This window comes from Coloeus monedula (genome assembly GCF_965178545.1).
Source record: "Coloeus monedula genome assembly, chromosome: 3".
NCBI lineage: Eukaryota > Metazoa > Chordata > Aves > Passeriformes > Corvidae > Coloeus > Coloeus monedula.
Window position 1 is genome coordinate 111,790,867 of NC_138783.1, and position 27,048 is coordinate 111,817,914.

The window sequence follows — 27,048 nt, forward strand, 5'->3', positions numbered from 1 at the left end:
AACCATGACAGCAGCATTTTTATTTTAGGCCCTGTCCAAGTTTACTTGAAGCGATCAATCTCTTGATTTGTGTCACTTCTGGGTCAGGCCCTGTAGTTCTCCTTAGGTGTCCACAATTTCAGCAGTGAGGATGGCCAGTGGTATGGACCACCCTCACCAGCAACCTCCCTGTTTAGCTGTGGAGAAGCTGCAGAGACTTACAGGAGGACAAAGGAGCAGGTTTCCCCGTTCCTATGTCCTTCTGTCTCAGTGTTCAGGGTGCATAAAGCAGCTTGAAATTCTGTGGGCACTGAGATTTTGGGCTAACATTGTTACCATGAATTACAGCTCTCCAGCACCGAAGAGGATTTTTGCTATGGAATTGAAGTTTATTCCTGCACTGCCCAGAGGACAACACTTTTGCATAAATATGACTCACTTTTCCTAGCCATGAAATATTCCTGACCTGGCAATATTTATCATCTTCAGAAAGTCTGTATTTGCTTGATCATGATTTTCTTTTTTGCATTTGGCTAGGGCAAAAATCAATGACAATGAAACAACTCTAGAAAAATCCCTGGGGTAGTTTTCTAATGGGTACATGAGAAGTTTAGTTATGATCCATTGCTAGTGGTATGTATGTCACTGTATTCTAGAGGGTTAACATAGACAGTGTGTAGAGTTTCTTTCTTGAGCAGAAAGTGGCAGATCCCAGTGGCCTTACTTGCCACTAAATAATAAATCATTTTTATGAATGATTACAGGAGAAGCTACCTGCCTTGCTGAAGTTATTCCAGTGCTGTTGTTGGGAATAGCTTTGGTGTCAGGGACTCAGGATGTGATGGCTGCAATGCTGCTGCTTGAGATATTTAGTCAGGCAGGTTGCAAGCAAGTCAGGACTAATTCCTGATTTTTTTATTTATTAAGGGGGTTTTTTTATTTATTAGGAGAGGGGGAACACAATAACAACTTCGGGTCATTTTAAAATTAAACAACAAGGGTGAAAAAGAAAACCAAAGTGAATGTGATTGATGCTGCTTATTTGCTCATATGTTGCCAGGGAGCTCCAAGGAGAGCAGGGAACAACCAATAGCAGGCTGTGAGGGGAGAGGAGTAGGCCTTCTTAATTATATCACAACCTTTTTCTAAGTAATATTATGTTACCTCACACAGGATCTTACACAAACATTTTGGAAACACAGCATGTTACATTTTTGCATGCTCAGCTATGGTTAACCACTGACTTCATGCTTAGGTTCCTGCTTAGGCTGTGTTGTCACCCTTACACTGTTGGGAAGTTAATAGTCTGGGAGAGGTAGGAAATTGGAGAAGACTTGCGAGAAGGAGCTCAGCATCCAAAGGATCCCACACACAAAGCCATGTCTACGTGCCTGCAGCAGGATGAGCAGAGGGTGGCCAGCACAAAGGGCTGCATCCACAGAGAGCACAACTCACTTCTGTCACCACAGAGATGTCCCCTCCCCAGGGAACTGGAAGGGCTGCACCGTGGGCAGCAAATCAGCCAGAGGTGGAGAATGGCCAGGTGAGGTCTGTGGGTGGTGCACCAAACCTGCACTACTTGTGCTAGAAACTGGTTTTCCCCTCTGTTCCTGAAAAAGTGGAGCAGTAGTTAAACAAAACAAAATAAAACCAAACAAAACAACAAAACAAAACAAAAGGCAGAGAGATGCCTCATCCATCAGTGAAGCAACAGACTGCCAGGTTAGCCTGGGTGTTTCGTGTCCCTCACGGTGCTTTGCTTTGCTGCAGAAAAATCTTTCTCAAGAAAGATGGAAGAAGGGAAATCCTTTCTCCTGTCCCAGCCTGGGCTGGAAGTTGCCTGCTGTGTTACAGGATGCATTCTCCAGACTGTGCAACATGACATGGGCCTCACTCTGGGAGGCACTGTCCAGTCTAGTGGACACAGAGCCTCCTGCTGCTTAGGCATCTTCTTTTCCCACCTGGGCACAAGTTTCAGTACCTCCAGGGATCTTCTCTCTCAGGCACAGGATGCACATGTTTAGGTGTCTCCATCCTGGCAGGATAAAGGCTTGTCTTGGGACACAGCTCTATCAAAGCATACATAGGGTGCAATGAAAGGTTGTGGGAAAAAAAGTAATATCTTACAGGAGGCACTGAGAGACAAACCTAAGATTCCATTGTGGAGTGGTGTGATTAATCCATGGAGATTGCATCCCCAGGAGCATTCTAGGATATGGCACAGAACATCCCAGCCTTTGCAGAGGTCCAAACTGTGTGCTGGCCCAGAGCATGTCATTGTCACCATCCATCAGCACACCCTGGTTTCCCTCGTGTTCAGAAACTGTCACTGTGGAGAGGAGGTGGCAGGGCAGGTGTGGGATCAGAATGTGGTGGAGCAAATCTGGAGCTAGCAACAGGGAACTGCCAACAAATTTGGAAGTAAAGACCCAGTTTAGACACCGGGGCTTACTGGAATTGTGTTGGTATCAGCTTAAACTCTCAAGCCTGTGAGGATCCACAGATAGCCTTACGGAAATGGACACAACTCATTCCATGAGAACCATCTGTCCCTACAGAAGACCCCACACATCTCAGAGGAGTATTGGGATGGTGCTGTGCAGGGCAGGGAGTTGGACTCAATGATCCTTTGGGTCCCTTCCAACTCAGCAGATTCTTGGTTCTGTGATTCTGTAATAGAAGGTCTGTGGCTGCAGAGGAGCCACAGCGACACCAACTCACAAATGAGCTTCCGTGGGTGGCAGGAGAAAGGCAGTGGGAACAGTTTCATTGCCCTCTCCTGTCCAGCACAGCCTCTGCTGGGGGAGGCTCTGTTACTGCAACCTCCACCCAGGGAACTGCAGGTCACTTGTGCAGGTGATGTGTGCAGCCACCCGATGTGACTTAGGAGTCACCACCGTGAGGAAGGCAGGAGCAAGCCCACCTCATGGATATACCTGTGGGTCACTCCATTTAGGAACACAAATGATTTTCACCCAGCCCTACATCCAAAGCCTGAAGAAGACGTCTGTGATAAAAAGAGGTCAGTTGGGGTCCCAGCTCTTTCTTTAGTCCTTTTTTCTTCTTGTTTGTGAAGGAGAGATGCATCTTTCTTCTCACAGTAAAATCCAGGGGCCTTCTTTCCCCTCAATTCTCAGCGATATGCCATTTTCCTTTATCACATTCCCAAAAGATTTAGAGGAGGGAAAAACATCTTTTCCTGCACAGCATGTTGACACACAGCCAAGATACTGCTAGGGCCATAAATAAGTGCAGAAATAAGCTTGATATGTAAGACCTGAGACCCTGTCTTTATAGTTCCAGCTTTCCATGAGTGTGTCCCAAGGCAGAAGCTGTGATATGATATCAAACTCTACTAAAAGATTACTCAAAAAGCAAAAAGAAAGCCAGGTATGATGAGGAGCGTGTGCATTTTACCCCAGAGCACTGGAGAAAAGAAAAACAAAGGGGTGGAGTTAAAAAGATTAAAATGGAGACTGACTGGCAAAGTTGAGGTGAGGAGAAGTCCCCATATTTCCTGTGCGAGTTTATGTCTGTAGAGTCTGTTTTGCAGTGATTGATATAACAAACAAGGGACTCACAAAAAGGCTCCTAATGCTCACTGATCAGAAGTATAATGACGTGTAGGCTGCAGCTGTTCCAGTGGATTGCTAAACAGCAGGCTCTTGTTGAATGAGCCCCATGATTATTTATCTCCATCATGGGCTCTTTATTCCAAGGTATTTGTTGTCTTCCCTGCATTTTGCCCGTCTGTCCTTATGCACAGAAAGCTCTGATAATGGATATTTTTTATTAGCCTGCTCTTCCTCTTCCTGCTTCTGCAAACACAATGCATCCCCGAATCATCCTGTTACAAAAGGGAAGGCGCTGCCAGTGTTTTAACAAGGGCCTCCCACAGCACTCTCCCCCATTAGCCTCATAAACACAGGGCAGTGCAGGAGCACGTGCTGCAGAGAGAAGGGTCAGGAGACTATTTATTCTCCCCATTTAAACAAAAATGCTTTCTCCCGAGCAAGGGGAGAAGCAAACAAATAAATTAAGCTGTGCCTTGATGAAAGCCTTTAAACTGTGTCCTTGGGAAATGAACTGAGAGTGGGGACAGTGCAGGGCAGTGTTTAACTTGGCTGATTTGAAATGGTCTGTGAATAAGTGGAGACACTGCAGGGGCACCAAGTGCATTCTGCCTTTTGGTTTGTGTTTCTTTTAATATCTTGTGCCTGATGCAATCTGCTCTGTTTCAAGGTAAAGTGCTCCTTCTTTGAGTCGCTTTCTGACAGCACTGTGAGCTGAAGTCACAGGACTGGGGTACGGAGAGGGAAGACCAGAGGCCACAGACCTGCTACATCCTGCAGGAATGCAGTTTTCCCATCTGCCAGATAAGGGTGATATCTGTGCACCCACCTCACAGCTAATGGATTACTGCTTGGAATGACAAACATTTTTACTGTTTTCTTGAGACACGCTGTAGGCAGGCACGGCTGAGCAGAGTCTTCTCAAATAGGAAGCCATCCCCACAGTCCCTTGGTTTATCACTGCTGTAAACCTGCACACATGGTCCAGTTGCAGGCTGGAAATTATACTTGGGAATTCACTGGCTGAAAGAAGAACATAGTTAAAGGAAAAGCTCTTTGGATAGTGTGAACTGGCATATAGCATCCCTGATGTCAGCAGAGTTATGCTGACTTATATCCAGCAGTGATATGGCTCTATGTGTCCATATTTTCAACATTTTAATATGAAAAGACATGTTTCTGTTATTGTGTTTAATTCTCAGCTGGTTCTTTTTCTCCCTTTTTTCTCCGGGGATGACATCATTGGAAGCCTGTTAGTATCACTTCTCTCCCTGTCACTCACTGTACCAACAAGTATTTTATCTCCATACGAGAGAACTGTAACTAAAAAAGGCTGTAAACTACAAAGGCTCTTTGATTATCATTTTCATGCAAGGTCAGCAGAAAGAGCATGCCTGGTATTTTAAAGAGAGTTTTAAACATTATTTGACATTTTTTCTATTTATGTAAACACAGAAATGAAAGGCTGACTCTTTGACACATTCCTGCTCTTCTTCCCCAACGTGCTCTTCTTCCTGGAAACCTGAAAACCAGTGTTACACAGGCTGTACAGAGGAGGGCACCAAGCCTGTGCATTCCTTGAATGGTTTGTCTTCACTTTAAAGTGGTGGTGAGTGACAGTAAACCAAAACCCAAGGTACAAATGGAGTCTCCAAACCAGTGTCAACGTGGGCATGGGCTCCTCCAGCCATGCAGCTTTGGATGAATGAAACACACTTTTAAAAAAGGAGGGCAGCCTGAAATCAAAGGCTTGCTGTGGGTTGCTGTGACAGAAGGCACAGCAGCGTGCTGTCCCCTGCTCTCAGGTGCTGGAGGCATAGCCACAAGGTTGTGTTCTTTCACACGTTGTCTGGGAGGAGAAGCAGAGGCAGAATGGGATGCCTCCGGTTTGGGGGTTTTTGATATTTCCAGGCAACTGCTTACTCAGAGAGCCAAGAGGCTGAGACTATGACAAAATGCAGCAGCTGAATGGCCCTGACAGACAGAGGCAGCAGCAGACCTAAAGGGCAGCAGACAACTCCAAACAGACAGAGTGTGTGGCAGCTTTGGCTCACTAGCAGCCCCTCCCCTCGGGGGGAAAGGTTGTCTCACATCCAAGGAGAGGCCAGTAGAGGCTGTGATGTGGATGGGAACCTTGGAGAAGACAGACATGACTTCTGAAATGCAGCAGGAGGCTTCTGCAGTTCATTCTTCACCTGAAGTGCTTCAGTGGAATCAACAATGACTGTGCACCTCTTATGCCCTGCAGACGTTGGGGTCTCCTTTAGCCCTGGGTCTTGTTCTACAAGAATCTCTTCTTAAGGGACACTGAGGGCTCACTCATCTTCCAAGGCTGCATGGGCCCCAGGAGCCAGGGAGCTTCTCACACACATCCTGACTATGCTCTTGTGACATACCAGGTTGAGCTCAGGAAGGAGCCAAGGCTTGCCAGGAGTCAGGGATGAAGCTTGGTCTCCAGTGGGAGCCTGGGCTCTTTGTCTGGGGGGGAGCCTGCCAGGGTTCCAAGGAGGTATTCCAGAGCTGACTGAGCTGTAGCCAGTGGAACAAGGGTATGTAGGTACCTGCAGGGTGGGGACAGCAGAAAGTCAGGCTCATGCAAGTGTATTTATTGCACCAGGGCCAAATTTTCTCCATCAAGTGCTGAGAATGCATCGTGTTTATTATTAGACACCGCTGCTTCTCTTGTTGCATATATCAATACTCAGAGGAACTGGGCAAGATCACGTGCCCATGGCTTTTCATAGTATCTAGAGTTCAAAAAAAGCGCAGGGTGCTTTTAGCCAGATTGCAACATTTTTGTCTCACACAGCTGATGGGCTGTCTGCTTTACATCCATTCATTTTCTGCTTAAAAGGTCATGTTTAATTTTCCAAATGAGCTCCCCCACCAGCGCGGGTTGCTCATCTCTAGACAATGCCTTTTCTCTCTCCAAGGCAAGACATCGCCGTCTTTTTCCTTTGCTACTATGCTGAAAGGGTGCTCGTGCTTACAAGGCTTGTGTGCAGTGAAGGAGAAAAAACATCTGCCACCAGTGACTTCCTAGACATGGTATATTTACAAACCTTGTTAGTTGCCATGAATACGTCATGCCTGGCTGATGCCCTTATGGGCGAAGCAAAATTGTGTGAAGGGTATTCTCTTTTCTACTCCCCTGGGGAAAAAGGCCTGGTTCTGTAGAGGTAGCACATGGGTGTGAGAGTCCCAGGGGATGGGGAAGAACACCCTGCAATTCACTTAAAACCAAAGCCAACTGGCCATCTTTAAAAGTTCTGTCACAGGTAGGTAATTGCAGTGTCTTTCCTGAGTCCCATGGCAGCACAGGTTTGGTCTAAGTTTTAGGTCACACCTAAAAAATGTGGTTCCAGAGGGATGGTATCAAATATCTCCTGTGGTGGAGCTGTGCACCTGCTGTTCTTCACCCACAGAAGTGATGATCTGATGTCACCATTTCTGTTAGGCTGCGGAGTTCCTCTCCAGTGTCATCTTCTGAAACTCTGTCACTCTGAGAGGCTCTGAGGGTTTGCATCCATACTGCTTCAAAATCCCAAACACCAGTTAATGGTAGATACGGAAGGTAAGTGGCTCTCATAAGTATTCTTATGACTTCTGAAAAGGTGTGCTCTTTTTCCCAAAGCCTCCTTTCAACAGGATCCATTTTAATGATCTCCTCTTTCTCTGTTTCCAGGAGCAATGTTCTTAATTTCCTTTAGCCTACTAACACCTCCTGACAACATCTTTATTATCACTCATGTTACGCATTGCAGTCCAAAACTCTGCACCTCTTGTGGCTTGGGTTTGAGGACTTCTCAGAGAAGAAGCTGAGCCTCAGGGTCTCTGCAACACTGGTTATTTTGCAACCATGCAGTAGATTACCCTCAGAAGTTCGTGTAAGTAATAGTTAAACCTTATGTAATAACTCTGACTCAGTCTAAGGGAAATAGATACCCTGAATATGACAAACATGTGTATGGCAGTACTCAGAGGGCTGGAATCCCTCCTCCGTGCCAGCCCCTATTTCTGTAACAAGACATTTTATCCTGATTCAACTTCCTCAGAATTTAGCTGAAGAATTTGGAAGTGCTCAGGATTATTTCCATTGGCCAAATAATCCTCCCAACAAGACCCAAACAGTGAAATTTGGGATTCACCCAGGTACAAAGCTAACTAAAGAATCACTCCATTGCTTTTTGTTGAGCTTTAAAATTAAAACCGTGCTATGCCAGTTTTTTTATGTACATCTGACTGTTCCTGTAGCATCTTTTCATAAACAATTGCCTCCCACTTCAAAAGAAACACCTTACTGCTGCCTCCCTGCTTTTGCAATGCAACAGAAACAAGAGCCATTTGCAAAGAATATTGTCATGGTCCTAAAGCCGTATAGGTGGAGTACCAGACCATGGCCTTCAGCTTTCCTACAACAGCACTTCAGTGACATTGTCTCATATCTTTCCCCCTTGAACTGTGGAGCCAATCTCGGTGTGCCCTCCTGGATGTGCAGGCTGCTCTTTGTTGGCACATCACCTGAATGTCAATGGGCCCCATTACGGCGCTTTAGAATCCATCAGTCCTTTTGGGGCATCTGCACACAGAGAGGTGCATTCTGCTCTCAGCTACCCTAAACCTGAGTTTCTTTTCCCTCTTGTGCTTGAACTGTGAGGTCTGCAAACACTGTCACCAGCTGAAGAGGGCTGGGTCAGAGACTGCTGTGTGGGGGCTCTGACTCTGCCTGCAGCATGCAGCACCGTGCCACAGACGCAGCAAGCTGCACAAATGCACTTCCCCATCCTCTTGCCTTTTAAAGGCAAGCTGGGGAGCTGGCAGCCACAGCTCAAACTAAAGCAAAGGAAAATTGGAGTGCATTATAGGCTCAGTCCTGCAAAGTAGGAGCTCACTCAGTAATTCCATGTTCCCGAGATCCAGTTCCCAAGTCCTTGCGCAGTTTAGCGTTAGAGCTGAATGTCTCACTTAAATAAAATGCACTTTTCAGGGGTTGTAATGATCAGGTCTGGGAAACATGGAAGTGCAAAGTGGCAAAGGGCTATGGGATGGCAAACAAAAGGCACAGAACCAGGACTGAGATAAGGGATGGGATTAAAACAGCAGTACCAGCAGGTGAAAAGCCACAGTATAAGCAGGTACAGAAGGCACCCCGGTGCAGTTCAGTGGGAAAGGACCCTACCAGACAAGAGACTGAAACACTGAAAAGCGGCTGTTGGTGGCCAGAAGAGAAGATAAATCTGGAAGCGGCACGAACCAGTTTGTTATCTGGCTGAAGCAGTCAGGCAGCACTCCCTGATAGACAAATTCAGGAAGCAATGACATTAAATAGATGTAAACAAGCTGTCTCAGCAGTAAAATTTTGTTACTAACCAATTAAATTTCATCTTCAACTCTTAGCTGGCGGCCCTGGCTCACAGCCCCTTCGCTCTTATTGTTTCACAGAGATAAAACATGTTGTATACCATTTCCATCAAAATCAGGAGATGGATGGAAAGCCCTTCCCTTCTCTAATGAGGCTGAAAGATTCCTTACCCTACATATCAGAGAAGCCTGTCACATTTGCATTAATTGATGCTGCGAGTTTTAGGGTTGTTCAGAAAGTGTTCAGGGCCAGAGAAGGAAGGGGAGGCCCATGAAAACGTGGTTAAAGTGGATCAGACTGTGCGTTAGTGAGGCCTGCAATTTCTCAATCAAGTGTTCCTTCCTAAGGTTTAGCATCCACACCTCACCAAACAGTGCTGTGTGGGGAGCCAGAGGCCTTCTGGCAAGCGGCTGTTTCATCCTCCAAGTAGACTATTTTTATTAATGCCAAGGAAAAAGCCCACAGAGCAGAAATGTGCTGCTGTTACAGCTATCACCTGCCTCATTCTGCCAATGATTTTGTCCAGGCAAGAGTTTTTGTAACTGTAAATGACAACAGAGCTTATAATTCTTACATTTCAGCTTATACCTCTTCAGTCCTTTCAATGTTCTTGGAGCTAATGATTTCAGCACAACTTTCATTTCACATCACCCTCACCATTTACTGAAATGGATCTGTCCTGGGGACAGTTTCTTCTTTTTATAGCAGCTTTTACTTCTGGATGGAGCTCTTCATTTCCAGGCATGGGCTGCTGCATAATGACTGACAGTAAAGTTGAGGGAAAGGAAAAAATAAGTCATCATTTTGAGAAAGCAGAGACTTCTGAAACAGTGCAAAGCTCAAGCTGTTTGTCTTGGTGAGCCAAATGATGACGGCCTCTGTGAACAGCAAACATCTCCTAGCAGGGGGTGATTCCTGGCTGGGACTGAGCCCAGTGTGAGCTACGTCTCTCCAGGTACCTGCTGCATCCTGCAAAATGCTGCCTTTGAAACGCAGCCACGAGCACTTCTACACACCAGCAAGCTTCTCCTTCTTCACAGCAAAAGTGTTTAAAGCCACACCTTCAGGAGAGCATTCCCTGGTCACTGGGGCACAGTGCTCTCCCACAGCCCTGCCTCTAGAACGGCATTTATTGTGGAGCAGGCAAGGGAGGATGGGGAGGGGGAGATTCCTCATTCCAGCATTAATCACAGTAATAAAGCTGCCCGGAGATGCTCAGGGCTGGCACTCGTTGGGAAGGCAGGGAGGGCTGTGTGACTGCACTGCGGCCCTCGGACCATTGCCAGAGTTTCCTGGTGGTCCTGGCCCTACCAAAGTGGATCTGGGGCTGAAGGAGCTGAGGGTTGCTGGGGGATGGGCAGGGGATCATGTCAGGGCCCCCAGTTCTGAACCTTGTTCCATGCCCAGCTGGTGATGGATGGTGCCCCAGAGGCCACATCCAGCCCCACGCTACTGCTAAGCTGGTGAGAGTCAGGAGGGGAAGGGAATGGCCATGACTTTTCCACAGTGGAGGCTGTGTGGCTCCCTGAGCAAGGGGGACAGCTGTGGGAGCTTGAGGGGTGGCTGCAGGTAGCCCTTCCCTGCCTTTTGGATGTGGGTTGCTGCCATGCACTTCCCCTGAAATGCATTCACCTTGGCCATTCATCATCACCACAGGCAATCTAATTACAGGCCTGTCTGAAAAGGAGAGGCTCATTTATAAAAGAGACTTTGTTATGAGGGTGTAATGCCTCCAACTACATTTTTGCAACATTTTTTAAAGGAAAATTAATTAATTGTCTGGTGCATTTTAAAATAACAGCCTCCTGAGGTTGGAGCAGCGGCACCTCTGGTGGTGCTCCCTCCTCACCCAGGCCACATGCTGAGTGACAGTGAAATGCTAAAATTATTTGGCAGAGGAATAGTCTCCGATGCTGTTGTTTATTTCCCACAGCAGAGGAATATCTCAGGATGCAGCCTGCACCTCTGCCCGGTGGGACTGTCTCTAATTGCATGCGGCACTCTGCAGAACCATTCGAAATGCACAGTTCAGAAAGCAGAATTAAACATGGGGAGGGGGGCACCCACATCCAGCATGTGCCCAGATTGGTCTTTAAAAGAGAGGAACATTAGAATACGCTTCCCTGAGAAGCACAAAAATGGATTGTGGACTAAGGCAGCTAATCTCCTACTGACATGCACGCAGCACAGCCACCAGTGAATTGGCGTGAGAGCTGAGGAGCTGGGCCGGCACGCTCAGCTCCTGCCAGCCTTGCTCACATCAGGTTTTGTTCTTTGAGCCATCTTGATGATGGGACAGCTCAGGCGGATACTGCTCAGGAGCAGCTTCAGACCAGCTGCAGGATGGCAGAAGGCAGAGAAAATGTGTGTGTCCCTGTCACTGTCAAGGAGGAGGCATTGCAGAATGCATGGCATGCACCTCACCAGCTGAAAAGCCTGCAGCAGATTGCAGCACCTTGTAATGCGAGGCAGGTTCTGTTCCAAGCTGCTGTTCTTGCTCAGGATAGGCCATCCCAGGTCACTCAAAAAAAAAAAGGTAAAAGCAGTGGATGGAGGGCCTTAACCTGTCTCCATTTTTTTGTTATCTCCAGGACTTTCTAGATAGTCATATCTCTTCTAACCATGCTTTTTCATGCAGAGAGATCAAGCATTAGATGAGGCTTTGATGCAAAGAAGCAGTTGCAAAAATGATGAGTCAGATCCCCAGGCATCATGAGAGAGGAATAAATTGCAGTTGCATCTGGGGTGAGAGATACTCCAGAAGCACAGGAAGGGATCATCTGAGTTTCGAAGGGATCAACTGAGTTTGAAGTGAATAGTAGAAAGTAGGATGAGGAAGAAAGATAAAGTTTTTGCACAAAATAAGGGAACTATATTGCAGGAAGATACTGGTGAATGGTTTGCTATTTTTCCTGAACAGGAGAGAAGAAATGGACACCTGAAATTCAAGGCAGGTAAGAAGGGAAGGTTTTTAGAGGAAAAAATTAAGGACATGGCAGGAATGGTTGGACCTCTTCTGAAATCTTTCTCATTAGCTTGTATCTGTTGGTGGAGTGCTAAAAAAGCAATGGGGCCTGAATAGTGCCCATTGGGAATGGCACTTGAAGGAGACAGAAAATTTTGGATGTTTATTCCAGGTGAAGCTTTCTTATAAGCAGCATGATGCACAAAATATGTGCTGTACTAAGGTTGTACACATATTCTTACACAATGACACTCTTTACTATACCATGAGATCTCTGTTACCCTCATGCTCTCTCAGGTAATGCTTTTAAGGTTAATCTGATGTTTGGACTTGGACAGAGGCTCCTGTTCTAACTGCTTGGAAGAATAAATCACAGGACACGTAAAGTCCAAACCCATGGTCAGTGAGAACAAGGGGTTTTGCGAGTGTTTTTCCATGTGCTGCTCTAACTTATACCCAAAACCAAACATACACAGAGAGTCTTTGTGCAGAGCAGCCTGTCCTTGTAGGTGTATGGACAAATGCTGGCAATCACAGGGTTCCTATTCCCAAGTTCCACACTAATCAGCACAGGCCAGCTGGGGCTGGAGGCAGAGCAACCACCTCAGTGTGATTCCAGGTCTGAGCAAACAAACCAGGTCAGCATTTACCCCAAGAGGTCTGCCTCGAGTACACCTTATGCCCACACACTCAATTCAATTCAAAGGCAGGCAGATGTCTTTTCAGCTTGGAGGCCTACATCCCTTTGAGGACAGAGAATAAGTGCACGGCTGGGAATGGGTGGAGAGCAAGAAGGACTGCAGTGAAGAGATTAGAGTGTCAGCCCAGCTAAGACATGCCTTCATCTCTGCAGGATTTTTTACTTGCCTGCCTAATGGTTCTTACTTCACAGAGTTTTCCTTCCACATTCTTGTCTGTATCTTTGCAGTGCTAACCATAGAATGCTGCATGCTTTAACCCGTGGTTTTGCTATTTTGATGTTGAGCTACATGTCTGGTCTAATTAGGTATTCATGCAGTGATAAACACTCGTTTCTTATACACATTATGCAGAACCTTGTGTGTTTTCCTGCTTTTTCTTTTATTTCTTTTGTAACGTTTAAAGAAGAACATGATTCATTTGAAAGAGGAAAAAGAAAGATGTTTATAAAAGGATCCTGCATAAGCAGAAAAAATGCACTGTGTAATCCTCATAAAACTGGAGGCCAGCCCAGTGCTTGGACCTCTAGACCTTCTGCTAAGGTCTACTGAAAATGTCACGGAGGTGCACTGGCTTTTGCCAGGCTTATGGGATAATTTTATGCAGGTCACTTCAGCAGGCACCTGTGCACTTGCTCCACTGCAGTTCCACATCTGCCAAACCCACCAGGTGCTGTGTTGTTTTCTGCATGGCAATGGTGGCAACCCCCTAGAAATGGGGGATCTTCAGCTATATGGGGATCATCTTGTGTTTGGGGTCTTGGAAAAATTTGGACAACACTTAGTGATTCATTTAATTTATTCATCTGGAAGGTAGTCTGCAGGTAGCCTGCTGTTTGTATATGCCTGGGCACAGCTGGGCAGTTAAGCTGGACCACTCTTGGTGTCCTCCTTCTGCTTGCCATTTATTCAGAGCTAACTGCAAACACTGCTAGTACTACAGCAGTTGGTTTCTCTGTTGCTTGGTGGAAATCTAAAAGTCAGCTGGTCTGACTTTACAAATCCCCAGTTTTGGCCACCTTCATATGTGTGTTTTCACTCCTGCCATGTGAGTTATGTCAGTATTTTAATTACACAACCTTTGGACTTGATTTCAGTCTCATGTTTTCTGGTATCCATTAGAGTGTCTTCAATGAAGTAACAGATCTGCAATAATATAGACATGGACTGAGCAAAGGAAAGTCAATCCCACAGTTTTTAGTGGGAAAAAAGTACTCCTGAACTGGACAAAACTTGAGTCTCAATCCAGAAACTTACTGTTGTTATGCTTTATTTGATCAGTTTGGAGTGAGTTTATGAGGAAAATTCATAGGCACACACATGCACACACACAAAACAGCTGTGTTAATGGGTTTGTGTGGTAAAAAATGGATTCAATCAAAAAAATGTAATGTTACTGATTATTACTATATAACATGTAATGCAGCCTAAAGCTGTATACTATGCCAAATGAAAAAGCTTGTCAGCAATAGTTTGAAAAAGTATATGCTGTGTGTGGCACTGTTTGTTGGGTTTTTCTGCACTAGACAAAGGATATTGTGTCAAAACGCAGTGCTCCGTACAAAGGTAACTTTACAGTCATTTACATAAAAATGATAGATTTTGCAAATCTATCTGCTGGTCAAATCCTGCTCTTGTTTACACTCTATATTCAAGTAAGCAATTTCTCACTATATACATTAATGCAAAATTCAGTGCTGCACATATTGTACACCTGAAAAGAAAGGAAAAGGAAAATGAAAAGAAGGTCACAAAGCTCTTTCAATTTAGATTTTGAGATTGTGTGGTACATGCATTTCTTTCTAAAACCATCATAAGAAAGCAGGGAAACAGCTATTAAACCAACCCTGATTTCCGGCCCTTTTTCAGCTTGAAAACCTATTGTGCCCTTTAGGTCCTTCTCACTCTATATGCCAAGCAGCCCAAAGATTAACCAGCACCTGGAAGGTTGCTACTATTTCCAGGGGCGTTTTTTATTACAAGCTTTGCAGTAAGTGCTGTGCTTCTTACAGCTCCAGCTTCTGAATTCATGTGCTTCCTTCAGCTCTCGGGGTAAAGCTTTAATATGAAGCTTCAGAGATTGTAATCAACTCAAAATGTTGAGGGAAACTTCTTGTCACCACTCCAGTGTGGGAAGTTTGATGGTAAATCCCAGAAGCTGCAGGAGGTCTGCCTGTGTTATCATCCTCTTACATCACTGGAAGAACACCCACTAGCACCTCAAATGCCATCATGGTATGATGGCTGCTACTGAGGGTGCTCTGCTTGATGTCCCTTCCATCCAGCTCTCTCTCCAGACATGTCTAATCCTGTGATCCTCATATTCCTTCCCTTTATTTCACTTCTCTCCCTCATAATCAGTTCTTTTTCTTCTTTTCTTTTTCCTTTAGCCCTTCCCCTTTTCAGAGACCTTTGAGGTTTTGTAAGACCCAACCTGTTCCTAAAAGAAGAATTGCAAAAAGGAATGGCTGCCTTTTAACAGCAGAAGCCTCAGCAGTGTCAGCAAACACTGAAGCTGCACAGCTGTAGTGCCCACTTTGTGCTCCTACTGTCTTGTGCTTCATAGCACACCCAGGCAGTTGGATGGAGAAGACAGGAAAGTGTTTCTTCTTCACTGAGGCTGGAATTTTCCTTCCAGGTGATGTAAAACTGCCCCATGGCACTTTGTATTGTGACCTGACAGGTGCCAGGAGAGTAAAAGGCAGCAGAGACTGAATGCTTCAAACCGGGGGAGCTTTGCAATGTTCTGTGGAAGAAGCAGAAATATGGGTTTGAGTCAACCTGAGGAGTCAAGCTCCACTTGCTTTCAGAATTCAGCTTCAGAATGTATTAATTTTTACATTAATTTCCAGGAAATTAGACTGTGCTTTACAATTTCTGAGTTACACAGCCTTTAGTTTTGGAGCCTCCAAGAGGCCACATAATAATTGGTATGAATCCTTCCATCCATCACAGAGATGACGTGTCAGGTGTTTGGAAGCACAGAATGATGCTACACAACAGTTGTGGAGAGGCAGTGAAAAATGACGAGTTCTGTGGAAGCTGCAAGAAGGAATTAGGGAGACTGGAATGGTTTTCTCAGTGGGGAGTTGGCTGGGGCACGTGCACACTGTGAAAAATGCGTTGGTGTCTTCCATCAGCAGGAGCAGCTGCAGTGTCTCCTTCAGACAATAAGGAGAACAGCTCTCCTTTCCTCTTCCAAGGGAAAACACTGTCCACCAAGTACTTCTTACAACTCCTGATCATTTAGGATTGGTCTCCAATCGAGCCTTCACAAAGCCCGGGACTTCTCAGGTGGTCCTTGGGGGATCCTGGGTTTACACTGAGCTGTACCAGCTCTGCTTGTGGCCCAACTCATCTTCCCTTATTTCCAAATGATCTCCTTCGATTTTTCATCTTTATTGCTGTGGATAGTCAAGTAGTGAAAGCCATGTCAGAGGAGTCCTTATAGCTACTTACTGGAGGAGGAGAACAGCACATCTCTTTTTATGACAGGAGAGAGGACATGGAGCCATTCAGGGGAGCTGAGAGTGGAACCAGTGTTTCACCGAGACACCTGATGTGAATCCAGGAATAAAAAATAAGCACCTCCTTTAGCTTTAACTGCCCCAGCTGAATTTTTATATTAGAATATATGAGATCTATCATAATCCATGGTAGGGTGATGACTTCAGTTGTATGGGGTTCTTCTCTAACTTGAAAGAGATGAGCAGAGAAGAGTTGGTGCTACAGAAGCAGACGAAGAATTCAAGGCAAGGAGCAGCTACCAGGGAAGTGATCAGGTGCAGAAAAAGGCAAAGATTTGTCTCATAGTGTATTGTTGTGGGAAGCTTTTAGTAGAGCAGATTGACCAAAAAGAATCAGTGGAGTGGTCTTCTCTTTGTAAAAGTGTTTTTGTCAAAAAGCAATTATTTTTTTGGAAACCTATCAAAATTTAAAATGGGAAAATGAGAAACAATTGTCTTTTGACTTTCTCATTTCACTGTGATGATGTCAAATTGTTTCATTTATTGCAAGTCAAAACATTTCATTCTGATTTCCTCATTTAGATCTGGATTCTTCTATTGCAACATTTGCTAGTGTATTTACATATTTCTGTCTATATATTCCATATTTATATTGCTTCAGTGTTGCAGAAGTACAGAATTTCTAGTTCTTCAGAAACAATTCCATTTTATTTTTTGTTCTGATTTGAAGTGAGTTTACTTTAAAAACAGTGACATTCTCCACCCACCCTACCCCCAAAAACAGACATGCAGATTTTTGTGTCATCTCTGCTTCTAATGAGAATTAATTTTTCCCTCAATTTTGAGTGCACAGCAAAACCTTCTGAGGCTAAAGTGGTTTTATTTTGGCTCAGTCCCTGTTCTGAGCTCAGGTTTTGATTCAGAGGACTTAGTGATCAAGTAGTAGTAAGCAGTCCCTGAATAATACCTATCTTCCTAATGCATTTTAAAGTAATTCAAGTTACTTTCAGCTACTTTCCATACTGTCTTTAGGAGTCCTTCATCTCATATGCTGATGGTGCCACTCTCAATTCCACCATTCAGTCAAGTCACAATCCCTGTGGAAACGTATCCCACATAAAGAGCAGCTGTCCAGAAAGTCCCCAATTACTTTTCTCACTGTTTCAGCACTGTTTCCTTCTTCCACATTAAGCCAGTGTGTTGTGCACATGCTTCTTTTCAAGCTTGCAATGCTTCTCTTTGGATTCTCTGCACCACTGCGTTGTGTTTTGGGTTGGCATTTTAAACGTAACTCTGAACAGTGACATCGGGAGGAATTAAACAGCAGTGAGAAACCGACACTTTATAGGAAACAGCTAGTTGTGAGTAGCAGTTCTTGTGTGCTGCTTCAAAATCCGGCAGCACCAGCCTGCAATTAAAGAAAGAACAAAAGAGATTCCAGAGACTGAGGTGTTTTTTTTCCCAAAAGGGCACGTGTGTGCACAGGGGGTGAGCGCTAATTGTCCCCTCTCTTCCCCTTGTGTTCAAGCTGACCCGGCAGAGAAATCAAGTGGGATTTAATGGGCATGTAAACCAGAAAGACAAGATGAGCAGTGCCTTTCCCCACCTAATGTTTTCCCTCCCTCACTGGGGCCTTGGGAGGTTGCTGCTGCATTGGTGGAGGGTGACTGAGATGTGCATTCACAGCAGCAAAAGTCAGCTCTAAAAAATTTCCCAGGTGAGTGTCAGTGGGCCCCTAGTCAAATTGAGGGTTGATTGCAAAACTAAAAATGAAACAAACTCATTGCATAATTCGTTAGACTGCTCCTGTGTGTGCATGTGTGTGTTTATAGACTCTTCCTCAAGCATTGTGAATTGAATTAATCATGAAAAGAGAAGCATTCCATGTTCATATTCTTGGTGGAGTTCCAGAGATGTTTTGTATGTTCTGGACTGGTGTTAGGGCTGGGTTAGGAAATAAGGGAGAGACCAGGCCTTGTTCTCCAACTGCTGCATTTGTGGACAAGATTTAATGGCAGTTCAATGTATTTTGCATTACTTGAGACATTTTAGATGGCTTTCCACATTTACTGTGTAGAAATCGAAAGAGCTGTTTTATCTCAGCTTGTAGGAGTGCTTAAGTTAAGTTAGTCTGTGCCTACTTGCGTAACCACAGCTATTGAAATAAAGCACAGGAAATCCCAGATCCAGTTACAACACCCCAAAAATGCAGCCTTACTGCATCTGAGAAGTCCCCAGAAATTTCCAGTTCTCAACAAGCATCAGCCTGCCCTCAAAGTCAGGCTCAGCCCACAGTCTGGTCCATGAATTAAGTACATGCCCTTTCTCTCACCAAGACCTCACAAATTCCCCAGCCCTACCTAAGCCTACTGAAGTTTTGTCTCCTTTACAGTGGTTTGAGTTGGATGAATTAAGATTAAGCAAAGGGATGGCCATAGTAAAAACACTGAACAGCTCTCAGATTCCTATCAGTTGACTGCAAGGAGACTGAACCCTTTCTCCCTAGGAAGGCTTTACGACATAAACATCTTCTGGGCAGTGCAGATGGACTGCTCTGTTCAAGACAGTCCTCTTTTGTTCTGTGAGATGAAACAAAGTGGCCACAGCTTATTTGACTAGCTCTAGATTCATTGCTTTGACATGTTTTCCCAGTAAAACCAAACCTAACCAGTGCCAGTCCGGAGCATTGGACTGGACCCATCACTTTTAATTATTTTCTTCCTTTGAAGAATGATGGAGCTTCTAAAAGGTTCCTTAAGGCCACCTCATTTTCTCTGCTATATGAATCCCGTGCTTCAGGATATCACTGCCAGTCCTGGGTGTTGTCAGGCTGCTCTGCAGAGCTCTCTGCCATGCCAGGTCCTTTTCCCCAGATTTGTGTTGTCTCACAAAGCATCATGTGGGGATGCTTTGGCAGTAGGAAAGGAAGGGGTTTACAGCTGTCGTGGTGAAAGGAAATGCTCTGCAAAACATGTGTTCAAATCCCAGTGCAGCTCTCCCTCAGTGACTGATACCTTAACCTTCAAATGCCTACCCTGTCTGATAGGAAAGAGTAAATAGGGAAAATGGGTGAAATGGTATGAACCTACTAACCATTATCTGCAGCCCTCCTAAATGGTCAGTGCAAATCTTCACGTGAGACAATCAGAGTACGGACAGGTCCATTGATTCATAGTCTCTTGCAAGCAAAGATACAGGAATATCTTTCTCCTCCTGCAGGCAAGGCTGCCTCCAGCTGGCTCAGGGGCTGAGGGAGGCCAGGCAAGCAGCAAGGTGCCCTGAGAAACAGCCACGAGTTGAAAGGAGCAGGGAGAGATCTCAAAATCCCACCCAGCCTACAGGTTCCCTGCTGAGCTGGTGCAGGAGGAAGGAAAAACATGGTACTGACCCTCAAAAGCTGCTTCCTTGCTTTCTGTGCCTGCCCTCATTTCACTGCCAGGGGTATCTGGAACAGCACATCCAGATGCTTTCCATCAAGTTGTCATTCCCTCCTTGCTCAGCCACCTTCGCTGTTCCCTGACCAAGTCCTCTGCTCCAGGCAGTGCTTTGTGCTGTTTCTTTTTTGCCCCTCTCAGCCTCTCATCAAGGTGTAAATAGCCCTTCCCACTACATGTGAATCTGCAGGGCTCTGCTGTTCTCCTGCAGAGCTAAAAATCTTCTGCAGCAAAGCAGCTGCTCTGTAGAATTTATCTGACTAAAAGATGAGACTTCCTGAAATGCATCGAAGGGCTAGATCCTCCCGGCTGGTATAAATCCTCATTTACAACATAGATCACAGCTATAGCCAACATGTAAATCACAATCTCCCTCCTGACTTGAAAATCTATGAATCTATGAAAATTGGCATAATTGCATTGATTTCAGGAGGGCTCCTGTGATTTACACCGGCTGGGGACGCAGCCCGGAGTACGCCCATCCTGTTAGAACAAATTAGGATTCTCTCTGTGGCGCAGCAGTTCAGCATCCAGGCAGGCTGGGTCAGCCACAGCCGTCAGCTCCTCCCAGAGCCCACAGAGGAGCAGGGCTCAGCTCTCCCTGAGCTCTGAGCATGTGGCTTTGCTCCCTGTTAGGCTGTATTTGAAAAATATTATTGCCCAGTAACATGGTACAGTGCAGAAATGTAGCAGTTCACTTTGACCAAAGAAAACCTGTGGGGCTTTTCACAAACTAGCCAGTGGTCCAGGAAATGCTTTTGCAGTATGCATCCAACACTTCTGCCCATAGACTTCTCTGAAGCCCTCAGTGCCAGGTTCCTTGGCACAGCAAAGGATGTAAGCAGAGCAGCATCAAATCAGATTAATAGCCTTTGAGTCTTTCCCTTGTGCAGTGAAGGGATCTTGCTCTCTGCCTACTGCAAAATTAGAAGGAAGTGAGTAAATAGCAAGTGGGAAATATGAAGGAGAATTTCAAACAGGTCATTTTGTTCTCCATCCAAGTTTACTTTTAATTTGGCTTACATGGGATTATTTTACAGTAGAATGGCAATTCACCTTAAAGTCTCTGGAATAAGAATTAAAGTCATTAGTCTTACAAAGCACTTATTAAAGCCGTAGTTGACAGTGAAAGTTCTATTTAAGGCTGCACTTGCACTTGACTTAGTTTGTTTCCATTGCTCACAATTTCCTGAAAAAATTACACCTCTGGATTTAATTTTCAGTGCCTGGCCTTTGCTCAGTAGTAAAGTTTGTTGTTTTGAATAGAAACCTATTGATCAAGTGTCTAAGAAAAAGCAGAAAATGAACTTTTTATTATCACATTATATTCAGATTCTTATGTATAGGATTTAATCCCAACAGAACCTACAAGTTAAAAATATGTAGTTTGCTTAATTCTCACCCAGGACTGGAGTCAAGGTCAATTGATTTTGGGCATGTTCAGTGAACAGTTTCAGCTGTGCTTAGAGTCATGAGAGTGCAGGTCACAACAAATAAATATTGACAGATCTGTGAAAGCACAGAATGTGGCCAAATTCTTTTGACTACACAGTTGTATCTCTCTGGGGATATTGATGTTGCTTTTGCATACTTTTATAATCCAGGCTTAGAAGGACTGTCAGGTTTGGATTTTGTTTTAAATTATCTGGTTATGGCACTGTGATGGATGTTTAATTTCCCTAAAGACCTGGGTAAATAATAGATCTCATTTTGGTGGCCAACCTGAAACGTGTAGCTCCTGCAGAGTAAACAGTGGAACCCCAGTGTTTTGCCCAGCTCTGTTGCAGCAGCCATTTCCAGTCTGAAGTCCCGAGATGGTATCAGGGATGGGAGTCTGCCACTGGTTTCAGTCACTAGCAAGGAAAAGAGGTGGATGCACTGCACAGAGGGTGTGCACCCTCCCCTTCACTGCTTCTCCCAAATGCTGCTCTTTGGTGGGGAGGGGACGTTTGGTAATCCCCCTCCTTAGCCCCCTGGGCTGTACCGTGCCCATCAGGGAGTTTCTCCCTGTGCTGGGCTGCCCCACGCTTCACCCACTGCAACAGAAGACAGGGCTGTGCTCTAAACTGTCCTGTAAAAAATGGACTTGCTTACGCACCTTGCAGCCTCATCCTGGATTATTTTGAAAGGAAAGTCACACCTGATAAATGGACACATTTACCATGAAAGCTGCCACTGATTGCAGGTTTTTTATTGGCACTTGCCATGGCTGGCTTCAACACAAGTTTCTGTGAGATAGGTGTGGCCCCGAAAACCTCCATCCCACTCATGCCAGACCTGTCCTGGCTTGCTTGCATGAGGAAAAAGAGCTCAAAAACCCTTTGTGGGAAGGATTGCCTGACATAGCTACAAATAGGAAAGAGGGTGCCTTCCGAGGCACAAGGACTCTGTCCTCCTTTTAACCTAGTGGTCAAAAGGATTCCTATGCTGCCTCCCCACATCATTGCCAGGGAAACCCTTTTCCTCAGGCAAATGCCTCTCTGATGTTGAAACCGTGTGTAACATCCCTGCCTTGTCAGAAAACCTGGGCTTGGTGTTTTTTTTACAGCTGGCTTGTCTGGGAGGGTGGTGACTCAAATTATCTCCGCGTGTATGAACGAAGAGTGCCTGGCATTTGCCGCTGGCTAGAGTGGCCCTGTGGCTTGACTTCCACCCTCCCAGCGAGCTGGGACCCACCTAACAGACAAGCAGGGCAGGTCCCTGGCCACCTCATGAGTTTCACTGCCAGCTGGCAGGAAGGTGGGCTGGTGCCTGACACTGAGGCAGGTTGTTCTGTTCCTGCTTGGTGTATGTTTTTATTGCAGTGTGAAACGAAGCAAAATATAGAAGCTGGCTGAGACTGTGTTGTGAGGAAATCCTCTGATCTTGCTAGCTCTGCTCAGTGTTTAGCCTTTTATCAGGACATGAGCTCATTGCTATTTCAGGCTAAAGACAGAGCTTTGTATGGATTCTTTGCTTTCACTCTTGAAATTCTCTGTTTGACTTGCAGCTTGTGTCAGAAAGGGCCTGATCACAAAAAAAATGTTAATGCTTTTACCAGGAAAGTTAGCAGGCACTTACACATCACTCTTCCAAGGGATATGGGTGTGTAAGTTGAGAAAAGTCACACATCTCTCTTTGAATCGGGTTCTCAGAGCATCCATGGAGATACTAATTATCTTCTGCTGAAGATCCCCAATTTCTTTTATGTCACTGAGAGCTGTAGTTGCCTGGCAATACCCAGTAACATCCAAGTGCCTCGGAGGACTGGATGTAAACTGCAACATCGGTGCATTGTAAATGGAGGCAGGTGTATTTCAAGATTTTTACAGAGGAAAAGGTGCACAGAAAAGTTTAAACAGACAGCTGAAATGAGTTCTTTTTATTCACATGATATTTTATTCCTTGTGATAACCAATTTCTCCTTTTATTAAATAAACTCCAGCAAAACCTTCCCCAGCCTTTGTCTGATACTTTTTCCATTGCTGATCTTTGTGTCACACTCATGATTCTGTTGCTGCCGGAATTTACACACAGGGATGTCTGACTGTGATATCCAGAGCCTTGTAAGAATATGCAGGGCAGGACTGAAGGACATGGACAGCCTTGGTGCTGTCTGGGCCACCTTGTGGGGTGTCACAAGGCTCCTGATGTGTGAGCTGACACACTCTGTGGCAGTGCCTGTGGGCTGTGTGAGCTGATGGGCATCTTACCAGCAGGGTGGCCAGTTCCAAGTTGTGGCCGTGTCTCTTTCCCCTAGACAAGCTTGTTAAGAGCTCATTTAAAAGAGTTCAGAAGTCCTGGGGGTAGATTTAGCCTCAGCTTCCAGATCTGGCACACTGTGGCAACTCCAGCATGATGTCTGGTCTGCTGCAGCAGAGGCACCTGCCCTGCTTGGTGCCTTTTCCCTCAATATAACCAAGCACAATTGCCTTCACCTGGCTGCCTAGGTCCTGATCCCAGGCTCTACTGCACAGCCAGATCAGCTACTCAGAAGACTTCTGTAGCAGAAAGTTCAGACTGCACTGGTCGCAGGACTACTCAGAGCAGTTAAGCTACAATTTATGGCTTAAATCCAGGCTCAGCAGCGGGCGGCCGCACGCATTAGCGCCTGCCTCAGTGTGGGAGATCTCTATTGCAGGAGAAAGAGAAAACTTCTGAAAAAGCTGGCAGAGTGGTGGCTTTGTTTTGTTTTCTGTTCTGTTTGGTATTCCATCTAACTGTCAGGAGAGTAGTGGTTTTGTTTTCATGAGAGACTTTGTCTTCGTAATGCCTCTGAACACAGGACAGCAGGTGAAGGCTGTGTCTGCAATGTGGCTGGGAGCTGCATGTTTCAGGCAGCTCAGTTTCGTTCCCTTAGCAGAGATAGGAATGAGTTTTAATCAAGCACTGCTTTAATCAGCACCTGCTTGACTCTAAGGTGAAACCTGTTTGTATTATAAACTAATTCAGTGATGACTGGTTCAAACTGTGCTTTTAAGTTCATGGGTATGGAAAATGGCTGTGCTGTGGACAGCGGGCCTGCTATTTAAGGGGGGTTTTTGCTCAGGTTGCAGTTCCTCATAGTCTGGAGTAACAGCATTCCAGAATATATCTGATGAAATTATCTCAATCTGTTTCCTAAGGGAACTGGGTTTTTTAACTGAATTTTTCTGATTGCTTTTAGCAGACTCAAGTGGTGCCTGTATTCGGACAATAAGCTGCCATATCCCAGTCCATTCCAAGTGGAAAAAGGAGCCTGATGCTGCCTCTAGCTGCCCACCTGAAGATTGACCATCATGTGCATATTCCACGGCTGGGTGAAGAACACCTTGGCACCTTGGCAAAAGGGATGCAGGGGAAGGACAGACTATTGCATTCTGAATCGAGAAAAGTATAACATAAAGGAGGATGGGCTTTTTTCTGTCATCTCTTTGAACATTACAGTCAGCACTCACTTCCCTGCATTCCCCTTCTTTTCTGTAATATCAGAGTGGCCCTCGAGAAGACGTTGTGCTCTGTGCCTCTGGGTGGTGTTTGGTACAAGCTGAAGAAAATTAAACTTCCATGGCAGTATAATTCAATGTCCTGTCATTGCACAGCTCTGCGGATGGATACCAGGCTTCAGCCATTCCCTTCAGCATGGCCACTCCGTCATTCCTGCCATTTCCTCTTGCAGTGACCTAAAGCATGAGTGCTGTTGGTTAACAAGCATGTAATTTAGACATTAAGAGAAATTTAGGAAGGGCATGCCAGGGGGCTGGGGACTCTAGGCTGAGACTTCACAGCCATAGATTAAAGATCATAAGGTTATTGTACTTTTCTAGTTGCAACTAATTACTTGTTTAATTTCTACCTTCTAATTTATGTCCTTTTGTGTTTTAGGTATATGTCATATATGTGTCTAATGCAATTTACTGCAATATATTTACCTCATTATGGAAGAGTGTTATCTTCATCAATTACAAGCAAAAAAGGCTCCTAGAATTAATAAGGAGATAAAAGCTAAATTTGTATTTCAGTGGACTCTTGAAGGCTTATCTCCATGGGAAAGCTGTATGTAAATCTGCAGTGTTTCATCTGGATTATGTTAAATCCTGCGTTTGCATTTCAGTTCTGTGGTAAGTGCAAAGTATCTCTCCACAATAAAAGGGGAGTAAACTGCCTTGGAGTTAGTGAAGGTGTGCAAGATCAGTCACAAACTAGCTAATATTCTCTATGTCCTGCTCCATCTTGTCTTGCATAAACTTGTGCATACTTTTCAGCTAATATTTTTCTTTATAATCCAACTATTGGTTAAATTAGGGTAGCTGTAGTGTTAAAAAATAGGTGGTGTAGTGGAAAAAGCATCATTGTGCTGCTTCATGTTGTGTGCCTGTTGCAAACCTTCTAAGTGCTTATCCTTCCCTATTCCTGACCAGCGACCTGTCCTGTCTGGTCAGAGTAAACACTGATTGCAAAATTCTCTAGCACTTAGACCTACTGAAGCCTCCCTGTTGGGTGTACACCGGGCTATGGTGTCTGAGCCAGCTTCTTGATCCTTCTTGCTGTTAACACTGCGTGGTCTGAAGTGACCAGTCCACTCTTCCTTTCTTCTGCTTCTCCTGGCACACTTTCTAGAAAGGAGAACACAAAGCTCTGCTTTTCCCAGGAATCGTGCTCACCTCTTTCTCCTGTGTCAGGGTTTTGCCAGTGGCATAAGCTCATGCTTTCTCAGAATCTCTCTTCAAGGTTCTCATCTGGAATATTAGAAGCCAAATTATCCTTTATTTTAGTGGCATAAAAAATTGCCTTAGGTGCAAAAAGCAGTGAGTTACCAGTCATGTTTCCTGCCACACTTTAGCATCTCAAATGCTCTTCGGCTCAAGGTCAGTTTACAGAAGCTGAAGATACTTTGGCTTTATACTGCAGAAAACGATTGTGGTTAAATTATTTTTCCAAACCACCCCTTTTTAACATTCTAGTTTTCCAGAATAGCTCTGAGAGCTTTCATTTTTATACATTGTCATGACTGAGGACATAAGAACTTCTCATGGAAAGATGCAATGTAATTCTAGTGAACCTGTTTCTATACTCACCATGAATATACAATTATTTTTAGCTTTAGCATGTTGGGTGGGAGAGACCTTTGGCTTGGCATAATAGAGAGTTAAAGTCACTTAGTGCTGGTCTGAATGACTATGTAAATTGCAAGAGGCAGAGAATCTGATTCTGTGCCTATAAATTTTACCAAACCAGCTGCTTGTCAAAATTCATTTTTGCTTTATTTAATCATTATCTATTACTGGAAGAAAACCGTACATTCTGCTGTTAGTTCTGTTATAAATCTGAAAAAAAGAGCCTAATTCTTACCTTCTTCTCTCTGGTATCAGTGCAAATCAATTCCAGTGAAATTTACATTAGATTTAAGCTACCATATTCATAGCATAACCTGGTCTTTGTGTTTCTTAAAACAGATGCATAGAAATGCCTATAGTTGTAAAAAATGATCCAAGTCAGCTGATTTCATGTTGTATCTTTTACTTCTGTGTGATGGACTGTATTCTGCTGGACACCTTTGAGCATCAGATATCCAACTGGCTGGCCATTGAGCTGACTGTGGTTAAAAAATAGATACTGGCACCTTCTTAGTCAGGCATCAGGTTTACAGGGAGAGTCAAAGTTGTCAGTTGTTGCAATAGTACCTGAAGCAAAGGTGTGTCTTAGTTAGCAAGCATCTACCCTTCAAACAGTGATCACCATCCACCATAATTTCTTGGACAAGCTGTATAATCCCTTCTGCATACTTCTACTGCCAATTTATCCTGGGAACAGAGTGGGTAGATGGGGTGATGTCCCCTGGTAAATTTGTCTTGCGTGGGGCTGAGACCATTGCAGAACAGTAGAAGAGGTGCTTGAGATGAAACACAAGAGCCTAAGTCAGCAGTGGCGAGCACAGGGAGCAGGAGTGGCTGTGGGAAGTGCTGGAGCCAGGCTGGTTGTGTATGAAGTGGACTGGAGCTTGGTTCTTCACAAGAAGGGACTTTGTGTACCAGGGGAGAGGCTCAAGTGATCGACAGCCTTAGAACAGACCCACACTGTGCATGCATGGGGCAATGCCAGCACCTTTTAGC